The sequence below is a fragment of the Protopterus annectens genome, chromosome 7.part0 (genome assembly GCF_019279795.1).
Source record: "Protopterus annectens isolate FY-2018-M chromosome 7.part0, PAN1.0, whole genome shotgun sequence".
Lineage (NCBI taxonomy): Eukaryota > Metazoa > Chordata > Ceratodontiformes > Protopteridae > Protopterus > Protopterus annectens.
Window position 1 is genome coordinate 471556155 of NC_056739.1, and position 21393 is coordinate 471577547.

The window sequence follows — 21393 nt, forward strand, 5'->3', positions numbered from 1 at the left end:
TCTCCAAATTCCACATCCTTGACCATATTCCAAAAAAACTGTTGGATGGTAAACACAGTGATTTACTGGAGAAAAATGATATAATATAGCAGATTCATCTATTGGCCAGGAAAAAAAAAAAAAAACAGGACTGAAACCCAAAGAATCCATTGTCCTGATCCTGAACCTCAGAAAACTTGACCACTATAAATATCACTAAGGATTAAGATCATTTTTCACATTAGCTTTCTGCAGCAGCAACTTAGTTTATAGATTGGGACTATAAGGTTTTCTATTGTCTTTGCTTAGGTTTTGGAGTACTAGATGTTATTTTTTTCTATTATCTCCACTATAGCTCTTGATTAAATTTTGGAATACTAGATTCCATCTTTTTATCTCCACTGTACCGTACTCCCAGTCGCACTTTTTACTGGTAGGTTTTCTCATTTAATTAATTTACTTGCTTTTTATCTGTAATTTTTATTTGTAGTTCATTTGAAGTGATTTGAGGTTCTTCATATTTATCAGTTTCACTCTTTTCAGTTTTGATTATTATTTTTATTATTAACTTGAATCTTTACAATTATGGATTTTTTTTATTAAAAACCTATAAGAAACTTATTGAAAGTTCTCATTAGAGTATGATTGCATCCCTGAAAAAGAAATTCTAAATTGTCACAAATGTTTAGTGTATTTAACTTACTTAGGCATCCATCTGACACTCTTAACATGTGAATTAAATTACTTTGGTTTCTGGACACTCCTGTTTTACTTATTGCATTTTACTCATTGCATTTTAGTGACTCTATGCGCAAAAGTTATTTAAGTTATAGTTGGAATTGTAACAATTCTGATTGGTGGTTTATTTAAATTATTTAAACTATAGCTGGAATTGCAACAACTCTAGTTGATGGTTTATGATCTCTCTGATAATCCAATGGGAGTGTGAGGATTGGGTTTACCTTTCAGCACAAATTTAAATTAAAGGTTCAGCCCACTCTTACACACCTAGACATGCCAATTGGCTACCGGCCCTAGCCACTCAAATTTACTATACAATAAAAACAGTGATTGAATCCTGTAATCTTCTGTAACACTAAGTATCACTTGAAAGCAATTATAAAGGACTGAGAAATACACTTATGTCCACTGGTTATTTGGAGTGCCTGCTATACATTTCTTGGGGATTCAATGGGATGCTGGCTGACTGATAAGATAGAGAGAGGGATACCTCTCTCTGGTGAATTTCCTACCTCTACTGAGAATTTTTGGTTTGGTATACCTGTCCTGTCTATTTTACTGGTACTAAAATACAACTTTTAAGTCTAAAAGGACTAGGACTTTTTCTTGCTACAGGTCTACTTTCCCTTTGCAGGTACACCCTAGCATTTTGTGTTACTCATTAAAAAATGGAACAAATGTTTGTTTGTTTTTTATCTTTGAGGATAGGGTAGTTTTTACTAAAATAATTATTCTACCTGCAGTTATATATATATATATATATATATATATATATATATATATATATATATATATATATATATATATATATACACACACACACACACTCTATTCAATAGCTTTAATACCTGGCAAAAAAAAATATTAAAGAAAATAGAAAAATGTTAACTTTATTCTTATGGTACTCCACAAAGCAGAGAACTGCTATAATAAAAATCGTATTAGATTATGGGAGTATGGAGGTATTAGCTTTCCTAACACAGAATCTTATTCTATTTCTGCAAATTTTAACTGTTATACTCTTGCTATACTCAGTTTATACTAGTTAATGGAAAATCATTCAGGAACAAATTTTAGTAAATTCTTATAAGTTTATCAAATATGATAATTTAGAATTATGCAACAATCCATTCATTTGTTTAATAAATCATACTTTAGGTGGAAATTCATTCCAGTCTTTAGAATCTTCATATATGAAATCAATCCTAAAAATAGATAAAAAATGTTTTTAAACTCCCATTAATTTTAAAATGGAAATGTTTGTGCATTCCCATCACGTACACCTCTAGATTTGTGCAAACTCAGTATAATGTTGAAAATGAATTTACTAAAAAGGAGTGAGTTAGCATTGTTGTCCAATTGCTTTGAAAAAGGGAAAGCTAAGTCATCCGAATGTTTGGTGAAAGATTATAGTTGGATGAAACTGTTACTCAGCTAATCCAAAGAAATCAGATACATTTGTAGGTAATATAGATGAAGATTAGCAAAAAACAATTTTCTCATTATATGAGTATATGGGTGCTATCATCAAAAGGAAGTTGACCTACAAAGTAAATCTGTCCAAGATATATATATATGTGTGTGTGTGTGTGTGTGTGTGTGTGTGTGTGTGTGTGTATATATATATATATATATATATATATATATATATATATATATATATATATATAGGTTCCCTACGTTAGACCGACAGTGTGGAAGATCGACACTCAAAGCACAAATGCCAGAAGAACAAAGAATCAGATGACCGACAAGTCGTAATCCCAACAGCAGAAACACCAACAGGGGTAACTTGTGAGCATGACCCAGTAAGTGTGCGATAGTGAGGGACTTAGGGTTAGGGTGCGGGTAAGGTAAGTGTGCGATAGTGAAGGACTTAGGGTTAGGGTGCGGGTAAGGTAAGTGCGCGATAGTGAGGGACTTCGGGTTAGGGTGTGGGTAAGGTAAGTGTGCAGTAGTGTCAGACCTTAGGGTTAGGGTTTGGGTTAAGGTTAACGCATAGATAGTTTTGTGTAAGGTGTAGTGTAGGTTTTTAGGTTGTTGGTGTGCTTGTGTTGTGTGTGTGTTGTGTGTAACAGTGAATGTTTTGTTTTGTTAAGTGTCGGGATTGTGGTTTGTCGGGCATGTTAACTTTCGTGTTTTTGAGGTTTCGTTCTTCTGGCATCAGTGTTTTGAGTGTCGATCTTCCGAGCTGTTGGTCTAACGTAGGGAACCCATATATATAAACACTTTGGAATCTCGAAATACTGAAATGTCGAATTTCAGTATCTCGAGATCAAAGCATCGAATCTGCAGATGCACGAAACTGCAGAATATCGAACCCGGAAATGTTGAACCCATGGTACGGATGGTGCGTTAGGTAAGTGTGGTATTTTTAAGGGTTTTGGGGAGGGTTTGTTTGTTTGTGAGTGTGTCTGGGAGTGTTAGGTGTGGGTTAGGGTACATAGGTGAGAGTGCGAGTGTGTCAATGTTGAGAGTGGTGGTGTTTGTATGGTGTTTGTATCTGTGTGATGTGTGTTTATGTGAGGGGTGTGTGGAATGTATGTTGGTGGGTTTTGTGTGTTGGTGTTTAGTGCGACCTTGGAGTTAGTACATATAGGTAGGGGGTGCATGGGGGCAAGCCCCCCTGCTTATAGTAAATGTGTGTGTGTGTGTGTGTGTGTGTGTTTTTGTTATTGTGCAGAGGTAGGTGTATTTGTGTTTGTGTGTATGCTTTAACGGTCGCTGTTTTGGGTTTCGTGGGTTTCATTTTCATTTTTTGGTGTTTTGGCTTTATAGTCTCAAAATACTGAAATTTGATATTTCAGTATTTTGTGATTATAAAGCGAATATATATATATATATATATATATATATATATATATATATATATATATATATATATATATATATATTATATATATTTATATATAAAAGTTAATTATAAATAATAGCATTGATGCAAAATTTTGATTTTTTTTAATTAGTAGTGGAGGTACTGACTCAATGATAAAAATAAAGCTGTGTTACTTAAGTCAGTTAGTCAAACATCTTCAAGTTTATACTGGAAGTTTTTTATGTGAAATATATACATAGAATGTTTGTTACTCCTTATAAAATTTCTAAGTTTAGAAAAGTGACTTTTGCAGCTTGTTGGATATGTATTAAAGATGAAAAAGCTGATTGGGCACATTTGATTATTGATTGTGAAAAAAATAAATGTATCCTAGGAAGAGGTAGGTATTCTTTAAAGTGTTATGCTCTGGTAATTATTCCTTAGCTAGATGAACAATACTAGTGAATGTTCCACTTCCTTCATCTATAAAACCAAACAACAACAAAAAATGTTTTGAAGTCTCCTTGCTGTAGCTTGAAAAATTATTAAAAAGCTGGAAGCCAAACTCATTCCTAATTTCAAATATATTTTTTAAGTTTAGAAGCAATTCTATGTAAAACTAAAGAAGAAGTGATTAGAATAAGGTCTATAAAGCACACTAAGACTTCTAGTTGCTGGGATAACCTTGAAATGTTGCTACTGAAATACCAAGATACTTAATTTGTTAATTATATTAGATTACTCTGCTTTAATCTATTTCTAACCCTTTGCAATTATGTCATATTGAATGTCTTCCTTTCTGTGTATGTATTGCATATATGTTAAATTAATAAACATTTCTTAAAAAAAAGGTTTCATTAAAGTTTTTGTTTCCTTTTGTCAGTTAGCATGCTTTTGATTATTTGTTGATGTTATACCTCTGTGGAGATGTTTGTTTTCTTCATAATTGTATCTCCCATCACCTGCACAACTATATTCTCAGCTGGACTTTACAAAAAGCTGTGTTTGAGAGGAGCTCTGACTTCATCCTGAATGGTAGAGTTCCCTGCAGCCAAATATATAATAACTATATAGTTACATTTTAGAAGAAAGATCTACTTAAAAAAATAATTGGAATTCTTTCAAAAAAGGTATTCAGCAGACCACTGATTTATTGCTTGATTTCTTATAAATAGATAAACATTCTCCAATATGAAGCAAAAGCGCAAGAAGAAAAATAAAAACTAAACCTGCTTGTGAAACAATAAAATAACAATACTAACAATAGGAAAAAAGGAGATGCTTGTCTAAGATGTCAACTCCACTCATAATACAAAGTGACTAAATATCACAGAAGACTGAATATAAAAAAAGAGATTATATCATAAGCTAATTTGTGGTTGTCTTGTGTGGGCTAAAACATATAAATATGGTCGTAATTTAGAAGTCTACTTCAATGCATGCAAGTTAATGACTCACATTTTCTTCTTATGGGGTGAGCATTGTCTGCATTTATAATTTCTCTAACGGGCAATAAATTCTTGGGTATTTATTTTAAGTCTGGAGCTGCATGTGGCTTATCCCATCAAGAAAAACACTATTTCCAAAATGCCATGTTGATAAATATTTATGAAAACAAAACAATGTTCTGTGCCTCACCAAAGTCCAGTCAGATAAACCAAAGTAAATATCCAAAAAACCAATAAGACTGGACACTGCTCGAAGACCAACTCCTTCTGTTTATTGAAATTAGATACACAAAAGATGAGCGCTTTCGGGCCTCTGCCCTTCATCAGATCTGATATATATATATATATATATACACATATACACGTACTTATATATAAACAGAGATAAAAAGATATGGATATAGAAAGATATATAGATATAGATTTAGATTATAGATTTAGATTAATATATATATATATATATATATATATATATATATATATATATATATATATATATATATATATAGGTGCACTGCAGTACATCAAGAGTGTGTGCATGGTCACCAGATGTTTAGCTGACTGCATATGATTGACTAAACAGCTGATTAACAGGTGTACAAGGTCACACAATTCCCAAGGATGGAGTATGCCCTTAACCAATGTTGTGCGATTTCAGAGTTAATATATATCATTAGCAGAGGGTGTGGGTGTGCAGGAGGGCTTGCCTTCTGCAAAAAAAGCAATGTTTTTATTTGTTTTCTAATTCTTAATTTTGCATGCTATTTCTTGGTACATGCTCACTGGTGTGTTGATGCTGGCATTTTTACTGTAATGTTTTGCAAGTTGTTGCTGGAGTTATTGAATTGCTTAAATGGAAAAACAACTACTGGGGAAAAAAAAGATGGAACACTCATTTTACACCCCCCACCCCCACCCCAATACAGAACTACAGAAGATCACAAAGTGAAAACAATTTTCTTTTGCAATCTTTACACCAAAACCCCCGATAACACTAACCCAGATTTGTCTGAATATTTGTAATGTTACAGAAAGTGATTTTTTTAAGGTAAGTTGCCATGTTAGGCTTAACAAACATTACTAAGGTGGGAACAGGAAGGTTAATGTTCCCCTGTTCTACCTTAGTAATGTGTGCTAACCTGAACACTAACCCTGCCCTTTCTGTAACATCATCAGTACACAAGGCACATACTCACCAACACACACACTCACTACACTAGATCGATTCTAACACACACACTCACTACACTAGATCTGTTCTCTTACTTAACCCTTAACTTAATTTGCATACACCTGCACGCGCACACACACACACACACACACACACACACACACACACACACACACACACACACACACACACACATTTGAACATGCACAGTCACACACTCCTCTTATTAACACACAACAAAACTGCAATTTACACTAATGGACATTAGATTATAGTTTGTTCTGTAAAGAAACATTGCATTTAACACATTTGATCAAGACTTCAGGGCCCATATATGCTCATTTGACTGAATTTCAAGTCACTGAACTCATATGACTGAGTCACATTTGATAAAAATCATTCTATACAACAAATATACCATAAGAATATTGAACGAAAGTTCAATAGTCCGAATCCACAATCACCGAACACACTTTAACGAAAGTGCTATCACCGGAAATGCGCTTTTGTTAAAGTGTGTTAAAAAAACATTACATTTACGTTTTTGCCCCCCTGCACCCCCCACACCCCCCTACTTTAATATTCTCACTCCAAGGTCGCACTACAGTGGGGAAAAGGAAACTTTCCCTTATCCGCACCTACGCAACAGGCATACTTATGCAAAAGTGCTTCTTCAGTGAAAAGCACTTTCGTGCAAGTATGCCCGGCCGAATCTGTTTCGGTGATGTTGCCATTTGGGGATCTGTACGGATCCCATATATATATATATATATATATATATATATATATATATATATATATATATATACGGGTCTACTTCTTTTGACCTTTCATTTGCCCGACACTCATTTTCCTGACCCCATTTGACTGAAATTTCATTTGCCCGACACTTAATTTGCCCGACACTTCATTTGACCGACAAGTATTATTAGCAAGAAAATGGAATATGCCCCCTTTCCCACTGTAGTGCGACCCTGGAGTTAGAATATATAGTTAGGGATATTGTTAACTTTTGATGTAATATTGCTTAGTAAAAGAAAAGTAAGTGGGGGGCTTCACCCCCCACACCCCCCGTTGTGGGGGGCTGTGCCCCCCACCCCCCCTAACTATAGTCTAACTCCAGGGTCGCACTACAGTGGGGAAGGGGGCATATTCCATTTTCTTGCTAATAATACTTGTCGGGCAAATGAAGTGTCGGGCAAATGAAATTTCAGTCATTTGGTCTCGGGCAAATGGGTGTCAGGCAAATGGGAGTTAGGTCAAAAGAAGTAGACCCATATATGCACATGTATATATATATATATTTATATTTATATATAGATAGATATATATATAGATATATAGATATAGATATATATAGATATAGATATAGATATCAATATAGATATAGATATAGATATAGATATAAATCTACTCCATAGTCCATAACCATGGGGAAATGGAAAGAGAAAAAAATAAAAAAAAATTACACCCAATGAATAAGTGCTGGTGCCCAAACACTAACATCTACAGATCTGGAGTTGCGACATGATGGTGGCAACTGCCAGTCCACCCACAATCCTCTAGACTCACTTCCCTAACAACTCATATGGTCAGAAATAACACTATCATATACTGCCTATGGACTTCCACACTTTTCTAACAATTATGATTCAGTCAGATGAGTTTTCAGTCAATTGAGTTTGACCAGTTGTGATTAAGCCAAATTAGTTTTCAGTCAAATGACACAGCACCATACATACATTTGCTTAAATATATAAACGTGCATGTTCTTCAGGGCAATAACATCAATAAATCATCAGCTCACACCAGGAAATGAAATGATGCATTAAGGAGATGAACAGGAGGAAAATTGACTGTTAGAGTCAAAAAGTGGAAAACGTGCCTCGTAAATTAGGAAAGAAAAGAGTAAGGAAGGAGGACAGAGTGGTTTAGTTGATTCCATAGCAGCAATTGTGTTCCCAGTTCATGTTAATAAATGACTGATCTACTAGTTACTGAGCTCTAAATGGATGAACGTTCACCCTGTCCATTTAGACTCCCTGGTTTTGTTCTCCTCAGTTACTATTCTCCATAAAAAAAATCACTTCATGGTATGATTTCTATGTGCATTGACACTGAAAGTGCTTTGTGTGGTGTTTTCCCTTTTCAATTTTTTCCTTTGTTGGTGTGCCTGTGGAGTTAGTATATGTGTAATGTCAGGATATGTAGGGGTGTACCCCCACATCATTGGGTCAGTGTCCTTGCCCCTCACAGAAATGCTTTTTAAAGGCAGTTTTGTCAAGTGTACAGTGGAACTGATTGTTTTCATCTGGTTGAGCTTTTGCTAGATTTTAACTCAGTGAACTGTACCAGAGAATTAGATAAAACAAACTTAGTCATAGTGTAATTACCCCTTGGAATTCCAAATGAGTAGGTTAGTATAAAGAAGGAGTGACAGTGAAATTTGAAAATACATGTTGACAGTTTCTGCCCATAAACAATTATCTGGAAAGTGATCTCTGCAATCTATAGAAAAATAACCCTAACTTTTTTCTGATAAAAATACTGGGAAAATAAAAGCATTGATAATCACTGATGGAAAGGGAACAATTATAACAGATCATGATCAGTACATCTTTGGTTAGAAAAAAATGATGATGATAATTTTAATGTTTGGAAGTGACTCATTTTTTAGTCTCCTTGGCTGTCCCATTGGTTCCCCCAGCATTGCCACAATCTGCTCAGTCATTCATATGTGGAACTATGACTGGGCCTCCAAAGGCATGCATCTGAAATCTCTGCCAACACAACTGACATTGCCAACTGGTCAGGCAAGGAATCTGCAACCCATTCATTCTCTGCCATTAAGCACATAAGCTTCACTGGGAGGACCATATGACCCTTTCTTTCCTCAGCTAGACCTCACCAGACCAGTCTCTTTAAAGAGGCAATGGTTTGGTGGTATAGAGCATTCAGTCAATAGTACCAATGGACCATCTCTTCCCTGGAGTGTCTAAATACTTTGCCAGTTCCCTCAAACTCCACTTTGGCTGCATTACTTGGGCACAGCTTACATGCTTTCACATATATAGTAGTCCTTGGGCTTGCTAAGTTCATAGCACTGTAGAACAGCATGTGTTCTCTAGTCTCATGTTTCATGGGTGAACACCTTGTGCTCCCCCTAAGGTAGTGCCACCTTAGCAATGAGCCATAGCTGTACATCTCCTCCCATTATGGACGAACTGGCAACAGTCACTTCCTGCTATCTTTTCCAGCCTTCCCTACTGCGAATCAAACACAGATCAGTTGGGTCACTCTCAGTGTTTCATCCCTCTGTGTCATAGGGACAGCACATTATCAGGAATTAACCATTCAAACAGTATAATTTGACATGGGAAAAGCCTTTGATATGAAATGATGGGCAAAAGGCTAAATAAAGCTCATTAGGTTTTTGGTCAAACACCCACTCAGTGAAGGGCACTAGAGATGGCAAAGTGCTCTAGTCCCTGTTTCTCCTTGCAAGAATACAAACAGGTGCCCTATCCACCCAGTCACTATATTTAACTTACAGTACTCCTGTGCTGAAACAGAGCTTTATTAGACTTTGTTACAGTACTAAAAAAGCTAACAGACATCTTGCAGCTGCAAACTATGAAATAATACGCATCCTGTAGCATAATGTAGCCCACAGATAATCACATATATATCCGGGTTTTGCATAGCACTGGTACCCTGATAAAAGAAGTGCATAGTAAATTAGACAAACTGCATTTTGGGGGAAAGGCGCATTAGGCAGGATCATGAGTAGAGTCACTCCAGCAATGTGGGAATAATCAAATGGGGTCAACATCACAGGAAAGAAATGCAAGTGTGCCAAGCATGCATGAGGCTGTATAAAAACACATCCCCAGAGAAGCATTATATCACTGCCAAACACGCAGACAGCCAACTCAATTCTTCATGTAGCAAGAGAAGAAAGGGGGAGACAGCAAAGTTAGAAAAATGGAAAGAGCAAAAGCAGATGACTGTACATGATACTAAACTTAAGGAGTGACAGATGAGGGAAGAAGGACTTTTTTCCTCATAAAGGCTCCCATTTCTCATATAAGAAGAGGTTGGCTAGTTTACTTAAAACATGAGAAGTGCTTGATGGAGAGATAGTGGGGTATGGGAAAATTGTATGGGTAAAGAAACATGAAACAGACATAGACAAGGGGTGGTATTTGTACAGAAGGTTGGGAAAAGAGTATGTGGGCAGAAAGGGTGGACACGATGACTGGGAGGATAGGCTATCAAACAAGGTATGTGGCATAAAACAGGAGGCAGGGAAACACATGGATGGAAATAGGACAGGGTATAACTGGATAATACACACTGCCTCAAAGGCCAAGCCACTAAGACATAGGTCACATTCATAGCTGAAGTCATGCACAGGCATCTGGTGGGGTCATATTTTGAGGTTGAATTGTCATATGAGTCAACCAGTCATGGAATAAAGTGCTGGACAGCTGTGAGGCAGGTGTATAGCTGTTGGTGCATCTCAGATGACATTAACCTATGTAACCTTTGCTTGTCCTACATTCAACTTATACTAACACATACAATCATACACAAACAATTAGCCTGCCCAGATCTGACCCCTTTAAAATCAACATATATATTCTGAAAAGAACTGTTCGATCAGAAGACAAACAACTTCTCATAATAAATAAAACAAATATATTCCCCATACAAAGCCTATACTCATACTCAGTTGCAAAAAGATGGAACTCCTTACCTCTAACCACCAGAACTATTTCTATGTTATCCACCTTTAATGCTTCCTAAAAGAACACTTTTCAAAATCTTGGACCTGCTCCTGTGCCAATCCTGGCTGAACTTACTCATCCCCTTCGACCTAAATCACACTTCACAACCCTCTCCAGCCTTGTATTCCACTCCTATTTTTGTTTTCCTACTACCTTACCTTACCTTATCCACTTCATCTCTGCAGACCTTTCCTCTACGTCTTTCTCTTTCTTCCCTAATCCAAAAGATACCCTACTCTGCACTCTTCTTATAATCAACTTCTTTCCATCCTTCTTCCTCCTATAACCATAACATGAACACCGTCTCTCATACTAACACATCACTCAATTTCCCCCCACTGTCTTTAATCATGTAATTTCTAATATCTCTTTAAATTTCTTATTAGAACTGTCTCAGATCTCATTTATCACTTATTAATTCTATGTAACAAATAATATGATTATGAAGCTTTTCTTCACATATTCTCTTCAACTCATGTTATTTTTTCACTGCACTCTACTATGAAACATATGTTCTATGTTTTTCTCATTACAACTTTTTTCACTCTTATGTTTTGTAGTGTAACATGATACATTGTGATTTAAAATATTTTTGTACTTGATTTTTGCAAGATTGTGATTGTGAAGTTTTTCTCCCAGGCCTCCACTGAAAATGAGCACTTTCTGGCCCAGTAAGACTTTCCCTGTAAACAAATGTTAAATAAATAAATTGTCACTGGAAGACCACAGAGGATCTCTACAAGCTACTCTTAGTAAAGAAGCTGCCATTCCTCTCCTGAGGAGTGACCATGGAGGCCACCAGTGAAACCCCCATGACCACCTTTAGGACTGTGACCTCCATTTTCTGATGAGATGCTGGCCTCATGACTGCTGTCAAACCAGGGATAAAGGCTTTAACAAGTAAAGACCAAAGTTTCCACTGCCACTTGTCTGGGATTCACTTCAGAAGCCTGAATGATCACAAGCCTGAATTGCATAAGCCGGAAGATGAAAAGCCTGAAATTTCATAAGCCTGAAAAATCATAAGCCTGAATCCTATAAGACTGAAAACAGACAGGATACATATACTGACTGAAGGCAACACAAAACAGATTATATTCCACCAAATATAATATAATATATATATCAACTCCAAGATTGCACTTCACTACACTAAAGTGCAATCTTGGAGTTGATATATTTAATTAGCAGGGGGTGTGGGGTGCACAGCCCTCCACATGGGAGGTGCAGGGGGGCTTGCCTCCCTGCCAGTACTTGGTGAAAACTGCTATCCTTTGTCTTGTATGTGTTTTTGTGTGTCATTTTTCGTGTTCTGTATATTTTCAGTCTTATGGGATTCAGGCTTTTGAATTTTCAGGCTTATGAAATTTCAGGATTTTGGTCTTCTGGCTTATGCAATTTAGGCTTGTGATCATTCAGGCTTCTGAAATGAAACCCTTGTCTGCCACCACCACTGATCCTGCAGAAGGAAGAAGGGGAAAAAAACAGTACACATTAATACACATATACACATCCCTACAGTGGAGATAGGCACTTTTGCCTTATTCATTATCCCCCACTCCCCCATGTTATCTTGTTACTTGTCAGCTGCTGAAAGACAATAATTGAACAAAGAAATAGAAACATTGGTTGTGGTAAAATTGGCCTTCTGTCTCTAAATCCTGCTTTCCTCTAGCTGAGTAGGATAAGGTGACATCCCCGCAAATCACTGTGACTGTGCCTGTACTACTAACCAGAATGGACAATGCCAGAGGCATCAATCAACATTCTGGCAAGCTTTTGCCAGGCATTAGACTTGTACAAATGGCAATTATATTGCCACAGCAGGCACTCCTAAAATTCCCTATGGATGAAAAACAAGAAAATTTAACTTACCTTAGACATAACACAGAAATCCTGCTGCTCTCAAAGCCCGAAGAAGTCATGGCCACTCTATCTGGCCTGCTTGAACACCAAAATGGTACCTCTATGAAAACAGATGCTCATCTGGGCATCATCTGTTGTGCACTGCAGTGTAGCAATGAAAAGCTTCAAAAAGGCTCTGTAGTGCAGCCAAGTGATGTTGTGACCATCATAGACACCATGGATGAAAATATCGTGCACTTGTGTCTACAGTTCTGAGATGGTCAAGGATAAACAGGTTAATGCCTGTTAGTGCTAATAATATGATGTATTCATGCAGCCATTCAAAGACAGCAAGTACCCCATCCTATTATAAGCAGTATGCTAAGATGCCCACATCAGTACGATATAAATCAGGGACACTATACTATGCAAGACTGACCTCATATTAGTAACTGTGGAATCAAGAGATTACTGAATTAGGGCACTGGATTTTGAAACAGACTTACTGAAGGAAAACAGGACATATCATAATGTACCCATGACAGAAAGCAACAAAAGAGCTGTACAGGAATATGTGGGAGTGGGAATACACCTTAATGACATGACACTATCATGTCCGGCTGGTGATGGGAGGACCGATATAACATAACACACAGGACACAATGGACTCTGTGCATGGGGTGAGGCTTGTCAATGAATACTGTGAGGGAGCAGGGTCTGTAGAGTATCACAGGGTTCAGTACACTGCAGGAAGGGGTGTCATGATAATAAGCAGTATACAATCTTATGGGACAGCCCCACAGTGCCTTGAACACAATCTGACTGATTTGCAACCTTTGGGAGAGTCAGTGATCAAACATTTTCACACTCAGGAGATTGACATGTTACTACAGGTACTTCTAACACCATAATGCATTGTCCTCACCAAACGTAATATAGCAGGAGAAGGTACAGCCATCAGTGCTTTGGGTGGATACTACAGAAGTCTACAATCAGGTTAAGCAAATGGTAGTAAATATGTTATTGCATGTCAAGATGCCACTGCAGTATACAAGTACCTGTACAACTGTCTGAACTCAGCCATACCCAACAGAACTAAATCCTGCTGCTCAAAGAAACACAAATCTGTCTGGTGGACATCCACTATCAACAGGCTTTACAATAAAAGGAAGAAACTGTTGTCCAAGGGTAAAAAGGAACAAATTCTAAACCAGAAAAACTCCATCCTTAGCCTCACCAACCAAATTAGATCACTAGTGAAAACCTCCAAAGCCAATTATGAATGGAAACTAGCCTCCAAAACAAAGGGAAACCACAGTGCCTTATTCAGATATATCAGGAACCTCCATGGCAAAGCCCAGGTTTGTTCCGAATTAGTACTTAACAGTACCACTTACACTGATCCTGTTGACTTAGCCAACTGGTTAGCAGATAGGTTCAGCACAAACTTCACCCCTCTATCCCCCCACAAAGGCCCATTCAACATCCCCAATACTTGATCCGCTCCTCACATCTCCATAGATCAAGTGATAAAGGCCCTATCCAAGGCAAAGAACACAGCTTCCATGAGACCTAATAGTATCCCAGGCTGTATTCTCTACCATCTCCAGCAAGAACTAGCTTCACCATTGAGCACCCTATTCAACCACAGCCTGAGTACAGGGTTCATTCCAGTAGAGTGGAGAACTGCCATTGTCATCCCCTTGCACAAAGTTGGTGCCACTACTGGCCCTGGAAATGATCACCCCATTAGCTTGATAAGTCTGATCTGTAAAGCCATGAAGTGTATTATTATTATTAATCTCATAAACAAGGCCATAGGCAATCTCCAAGCACTTCACCCACCCAGTTCAGATTCGTCAAGGGAAGATCTTCCTGCTGAACCTGGTTGACTTCTTTGAGACTCTCACCAAGGCCCTGGATGAGGGAAAGTCAGTACATGCAGCTTTCCTTGACTTGGCCAAAGCCTTTGACACAATCCCCCACTCAGGCATCATTGAAAAGCTAACATAACTTGACATAAATCCCTATCTTATCAGGTGGGTAGCCAACTGGCTCACTGATAGGACTCACGAGGTCAAAATAGGTGCCACCACCTCTGACAGCAGACCTGTCACTAGTGGTGTTCCACAGGGATCTGTTCTGGGATCCTTAATGTTTGGCATCTACTTCTCAGAGGTCCAGGCAAAAACAAAAGGCCTGTGGCTGACCAAGTTTGTGGATGCCTGTAAGCTGGGTGCTGTCATTGTCTCCCCAAATAATGTTAACATACTGCAAAAGGGTCTCACAGCAGCAAATGACTGGTGCCAATGTCATGGCCTTAAGTTAAATGCTAAAAATGTATTATCATACCATTCAACAGAAACATGGTCCCTACTGATTACCACATCAACAGCAACCCCCAAGCACACAACCTGTGGTGAGAGACCTGGGTACAGAGGTTGACAACAAACTCACATTCAACCATCATGTAGTGGCAGTGGTCAGGAAAGCCTTTTACTTGGTTCATCTCATAAGTAAAAGGATTGTATCAAGAAAAAAGGAGGTTTATACCTCTCTGTACTTCTCCCTCATTAGGCCAATAACTGAGTACAACACCCCATTTAGTATGTACCTTTCCAAACACCTGCACCAACTGGAAAGGCCACAGAAATACCTCACAATGAGAATCCATGATCTCCAACATCTGTACTATGTGGACAGGCTCAAATCACTATGACTCTACTCAGTATCATACAGATTGCTTAGAGGTGATCTGTGTCTCACCTACAAGGCAATCTCGGACCCTGCCCTGCTAGAAATACTACATGTCCATAAGTCTAACTCCTTGTGCATTACTCACTCAAAAGGCCTAAATCTAATATGTGATATCAACAAAACCTGCTGGAGATACAGGTTTGTCTTATAGAGACTGCCCTGCCTCTGGAATAGACTTCCCATAAAAGTCAAACAGAGTACCTCACTAACCTTCTTCAAGCACAACTTTGCTGAGTGGATGGGAAACCACAAATTTTTCCTGGGGAATTCACCTGTGTCCCTTACTGACAGGGGTGAAAGGTGTTGACTGAGGTTTCTTTGTTGGGGATAAACTCCTAGCTACGCTTGTAAGGTCCCCAAGGCCATTAGCCTAGTAATCTCCTATGATCCAGGAGTAAAACACAAGATATTTCTGAGGTGAATTCTACCATAGCAAATGAACCAACAATATAGATATTCCTAATATCTTCATTTGGAGATGAAGGGTGAACCCTCATACCAGGTGTTGGTTTGGACATTATCTAGTGATGACCGCATGAGTGTTATCAGGAAATGCACACAGTTGTTCTTATCATTTACATTACTGTATTGTACTGTGTGCTATATGAGAGCTGTGACTTATACAGTTTCCTCTGGTTTGTAACTGCAATGATCTCCACAACAAGGTATGCAGGAGTATATAGTATTCATAGAGTGCACCATTTACCAATATGGATTCAATGGTGAGCATAGGCATTTATTTCACTGTTGCTCAGATAGTTTGCCTTTTATTCATTTACAGATTATACTGGTAGAGTGTCTAGCACAATAGAACAGCATATACACCAGGTACACTCAGATAACACAGGCTGTCCCTCTTGCAGCATCCCTTTCAGATCTGACCATAGAGGTCATACATACCTAACAACAGGGGTTGGGAGGGTGACCTAATGGTTAAGGTGTTTGCCTTGCAAGCACAAGGTGCAGGGTTTGAATCTCACAAGGGATAACTGGCTAGGCTTAAAATGGCTCACAAGGGCAGTTAGCTTAGTACAAACCTATGAACCTATGAACCTATATGCCAGGTGTCTGAGGGTTAGTTGTAGCTGATGATGACGATGATGATGCCAAAGTGCATATGAGACAGTCTTATGACACAATGGTACATTTAGCAACACTAACATTGGTGGGCTTGCACACATCCTTCATATTTGAGGAATCTTTACTTGCAAAGACCAAAATTCTAGCCTCACCGTTGTTTGCTGGCCATCCTGTACCTACAATCCTAAATCAGGCTACACAGGAGTCCCCAGCCCAGACAACATCTATGAGCTGCATTGCATCTTACAAGCTCATACACACATCAATGGAGGTGCATGGTGGTCTGTGACACCACCTTAACCCCTGGTCAGTCCCTGACCTGTGTGCAAGACTTGGCAGTAATAATGAATGTGCACATCAATAATTCAACCACACTGCTACCCACATAATTCTGGAGATGATGCCTGTGCTGTGTGGCTTGCTGAATGATGTGTAGCACATCATGGCCTGAGTGATGAAATGTATTGCCTGCACCTTGACATAGTGTATAGGGATATGGAGGAAGTTGAAGCTACAGCAGCTCAGAACATTGATTGCTAACATTTCATCCATTGGTTCATTTATGAGGTAGAGGGCAATGGGCCATCTTTCTGCTTCTGTAAGCACTTTTGTCCATGACTATATAAGGGTGAAACTGTGAGGTGCCCAGTCACAGGGCCAGGTACACTCAGAAAACACAGGCTGTCCCTCTTGCAGCATCCCTTTCAGATCTGACCATAGAGGTCATACATACCTAACATCATTTTCAGATCTGAAAACAGATGTCACACATACCTAACTTTATTGAGGTTCATGCATCTGGCCACAGATATCTCTCTCTGGCTTTATCCACGGGACACTTTTTGGGCTGCACAGATTCAGTCCAATTGTTCCACAGCACCAGTGTTCCCATGGGTAGACAGACAACCACTCCTTATTCTTATGGTCATCATCCAGGTTATGTGCTCAGCACATCTGTTGCCTCCCAACATGGAATCCTGTCAGGGTAGACATGTATACTTTTGTAGTTCTATACCCAACCTGTGTGGTCATGGTAATGCCTGATGCACAGCATGGCCAGTCCATATAATCTGTTGCATAGCCTGTGTTATGGCCAGTCTATACACTCTGTTGCATAGTTTTGTTTGATAATATATGTATAATTTTATTATGTGCTGTTTATATCATGGGCCATAGTTTTGGACTAGCTGTCTGCTTTCTGCAAGTTCTACAATGTACTGTGCCTACTTCTGCCTCATAAGGGATCTCACTGTTGCATGTTTCCCCACTGACTGTTTGCCCAGCTCCTCATTCACTGCTCCAAAAGGTATTCTGGCCCCTGCTGGCATGCTTCCCTCCTGCTGAATGTGTTTTCACACAACTGTAACACGATACACACCAATAATATCTGGCAGCATGTGCAGGGGAATGCTGCAGTACCCCACTAAATGCACAAAGGTAGAGATAACATCCCTTAAGTTCACCAAAAACACATTCTACCATATTCCAAATCCCTATATGTGCATTATATGAGATCTTTTCCATGCTCTGTAAGTTGTGGATGGGGTAATCAGCCACAGTTCCAGTGCATTTCTTGCATCCCCTGCATCCCAGCAGTGACCCCACTTTATGAGGTCTGCTACCTGATTGCATGACAGCTATGTACTGGGTCTCTCCACCCAGCTATATGTGCAGCTTCCAGGTAAATGACCCTGCTGGAAGTTATCCCACACAAAACATTGATATAAGTCAGATGTGTGCAGATATGAGTGTCATACATACTACCTATGAGGCACATCAAATCTGTATAGCTGATATTCTGGGCACTGTGAATCACCTGGAAGATGAGGTGTGGAAGCCCATTCTGTTGATGTATTTAACACCTTATGGACCTGGTGGGGCCTTGTTAGCAAAGTGAGTGTAATCAGCAGTTCAAAGGACATCTGGGAAATGGGTAGTAATATAAAATACCTGCATGCTGGAGGTTCTCTCCTTTGCAGTCCTTGTCATCTAGATTTGCATTTCCACATGCTGTAGCATAATGTTGAGAAATTTCTAGCTCCTCTTCTTAGGTCCTTGAAACTTTCCTGAAGCTGGGATGGTTAAAGTTGCATATACTGACAAGATGAAACACAGTCTTCTAGGCTCCCATTTGCTTCATATATCCACATAGAAGCAGTCCATGATCTGATGTTAAGCTGAGTGGCAGTAAATTAGACACTGATGGCACTGTCTGTACTAGTGTGAATCCTGCATTTCATTTACTAATGTATAGGTTAACTAGATTCTCTGTCATGATTGCATTTCATGCATGTGTGTGCAACTGTCACTTGCAGTGTACTATAAAACTGTAGTACTAGTATCAGGTCATATTTTGTTTCCAGCTGAGCTCTAGACAAATACCAGGCAGTCAAAAATCAGCAGTGACTCAGTTGTTCAGTTTCTTAAATGCCATGTATAAAGTACATTTTGCCACACACAGACTAGGTTACTGAATCAGTTATGTAATGATGACAGATATTCTTTCCATGGGAACTACTGGTAAATGGGTGAGGTAGCTTATATTATGTGAAAATAATTGTGTGTTCAGATGTCACAGATTGTGAAAATCATTACCAGGAATGTGGTAATACTGCATAAAATAAAGGGCATAACTTCAATAATAATAAAATAAAAGAAATAAAATGTGTACTCTTGGTATAGCTGTATGCCTGTAGTGTCTTGTAAAGTTGCAGCAGTCAATTAATATATCTGATGCACATGTCCTCTGCAGTCACTACTATTGAGTTTTATCCCCATGTCTGTCAAGCAAGGCATGATAGTTGCTTACTCTCTGCTGTACACATACATGTCTCAGTTCTCATGCTGTCATGGAATGTAATTACTGTTGTGTAATCCCTCTGTCACAGATGAATCATCAATGTGATTATGTCAATAGTAAAGCAACAGTACATCAGTCCACAGAACACCTTGGTGGTTATATAGATCCACCTGATGTGCAAGTGTTCTTTGTAGTTTTGTATGTGCAGGTGTTACTGCTTGGCCCATACTGTCCCATGTGGATAGCTTGAGAGGTATGTATGTGCTGCAGCAGCTATAGAGCACATTTACACATAAAGAAAGGCCAGACCTGTAGATTAGATATCATTACTGCTGTCAACTAAAAATATAAAATAAAATAATTACAAATAAATAAACATACGCATGTTACAAACACACACATGCATGTAACACACACGCATTACACACACATATGCACATAACACACGTACACGCGTATAACACAGATTAGCGTAACACACGCACATTACACACATGCGCGTAACATCATAAACAATTTAAGTTAGCCACCAAAGACTATTTTAAAAATCACTGGACCTGCCAATGTACACTACCTACCTCCACAATACTGTCTTAGCTTGAATAATATACATCCTAAGCTTTTTGTAACCACCTAATCTTTACCTTTACACTAATTACAGAACCACAACTAGCAAACTGCCTATCTTTCAAAGTTTTTTCCTGCATTCTGTTTACTAAACCTTAAATCAACAAATTTATTTAACTGTAACATATTAATTACTATACTTTTATTGTTATGATCTTTTTTGTTTCATAGTATCATTAAAATTGCTACACATTCTTACATTGTTATAAACTGTATGCAGCATTTGCTTTGTTGTATATTTATGGAGCTTTTCTCCCTGGGCCTCCACTAAAAAAGGACTTTTGCTCAGTTGGACACTCCCGGTCAAGAAATGCAATATAAAATAATAAATAGAATAAATATATAGCCCATGATGGTATTAATGGACTGTATTTCTCTCTCTCCCCACCCCTTACCTTTGTATATTTATTATTGTTATTAATTGGTTATGGTTTACTGTTAACATATGTTGTTCTATAAACTTTATTTTGGGGCATGTGTTTTATTATTGTTATGTATTACAATGGTTGCATATTAACATATCTTGCTGAATTTCCTATTCTGTTGACCTTTTGCTATAACTGTTACTGACATGCTGTTAATATATTGACTGTTCTGTTATTTATTGTTGTGTTTCACATAATATGCATTGAAACGTAATGGGGTTATTTCCAATATTTTGGCATGCTTTTATTTCTAACAGTGGCTTTGTTCATAACTGACCTATATGTATTGGTTTACCTCTATACCCACAGCACGTCTGGGTAGGCCGGTTCCTGCTGATCTGCCTACCCTGCCTCAGCAGGCCAAGGAACAGGGTACCAGCTTGTCTGGGACCCAAGCTGGTGGTGCCCCCTCTGCTGGCCCTGCGCCACTTTCAGGTGGAACCCCCTAAGGGTATAGGGCCCATCCCCTCTGGGAACGTGGGTGGAGGGGGGTTGTCAGCCAGGATCAACTACTGGCCGTGGTGTGCAAGATTGTTCATAAGAGCTATGAATGATGCCTGCACCAAATTGAGGGCAGACTGGACAACCTGGTGGGGCCTGCTGGTCCCGGCGCCCAGCCTCCAGTGCAGCCACCTTCAGGGCAGTGAAAAAGCAGTGCCATCTGCCCATAGGTGAGGATCTCAGTCATGCTGCTGCCATCTGGAGGCAGGTCTATATCACATAGTCGAAGTTTTATAACTTTGAACACATGTTTCAACCATTATGTTTGAAGTTGCAAAACTTTGACTATGGATAAAAAAAAAAATACCAACAGGAAGCAAAATAAACTGTTTTAGCAGGGGGGGGCAAGCCCCCTGAACCGCCACCCCTCTGCTACTTAAATATACAAACTCCGAGATCATACCCCATTGAACA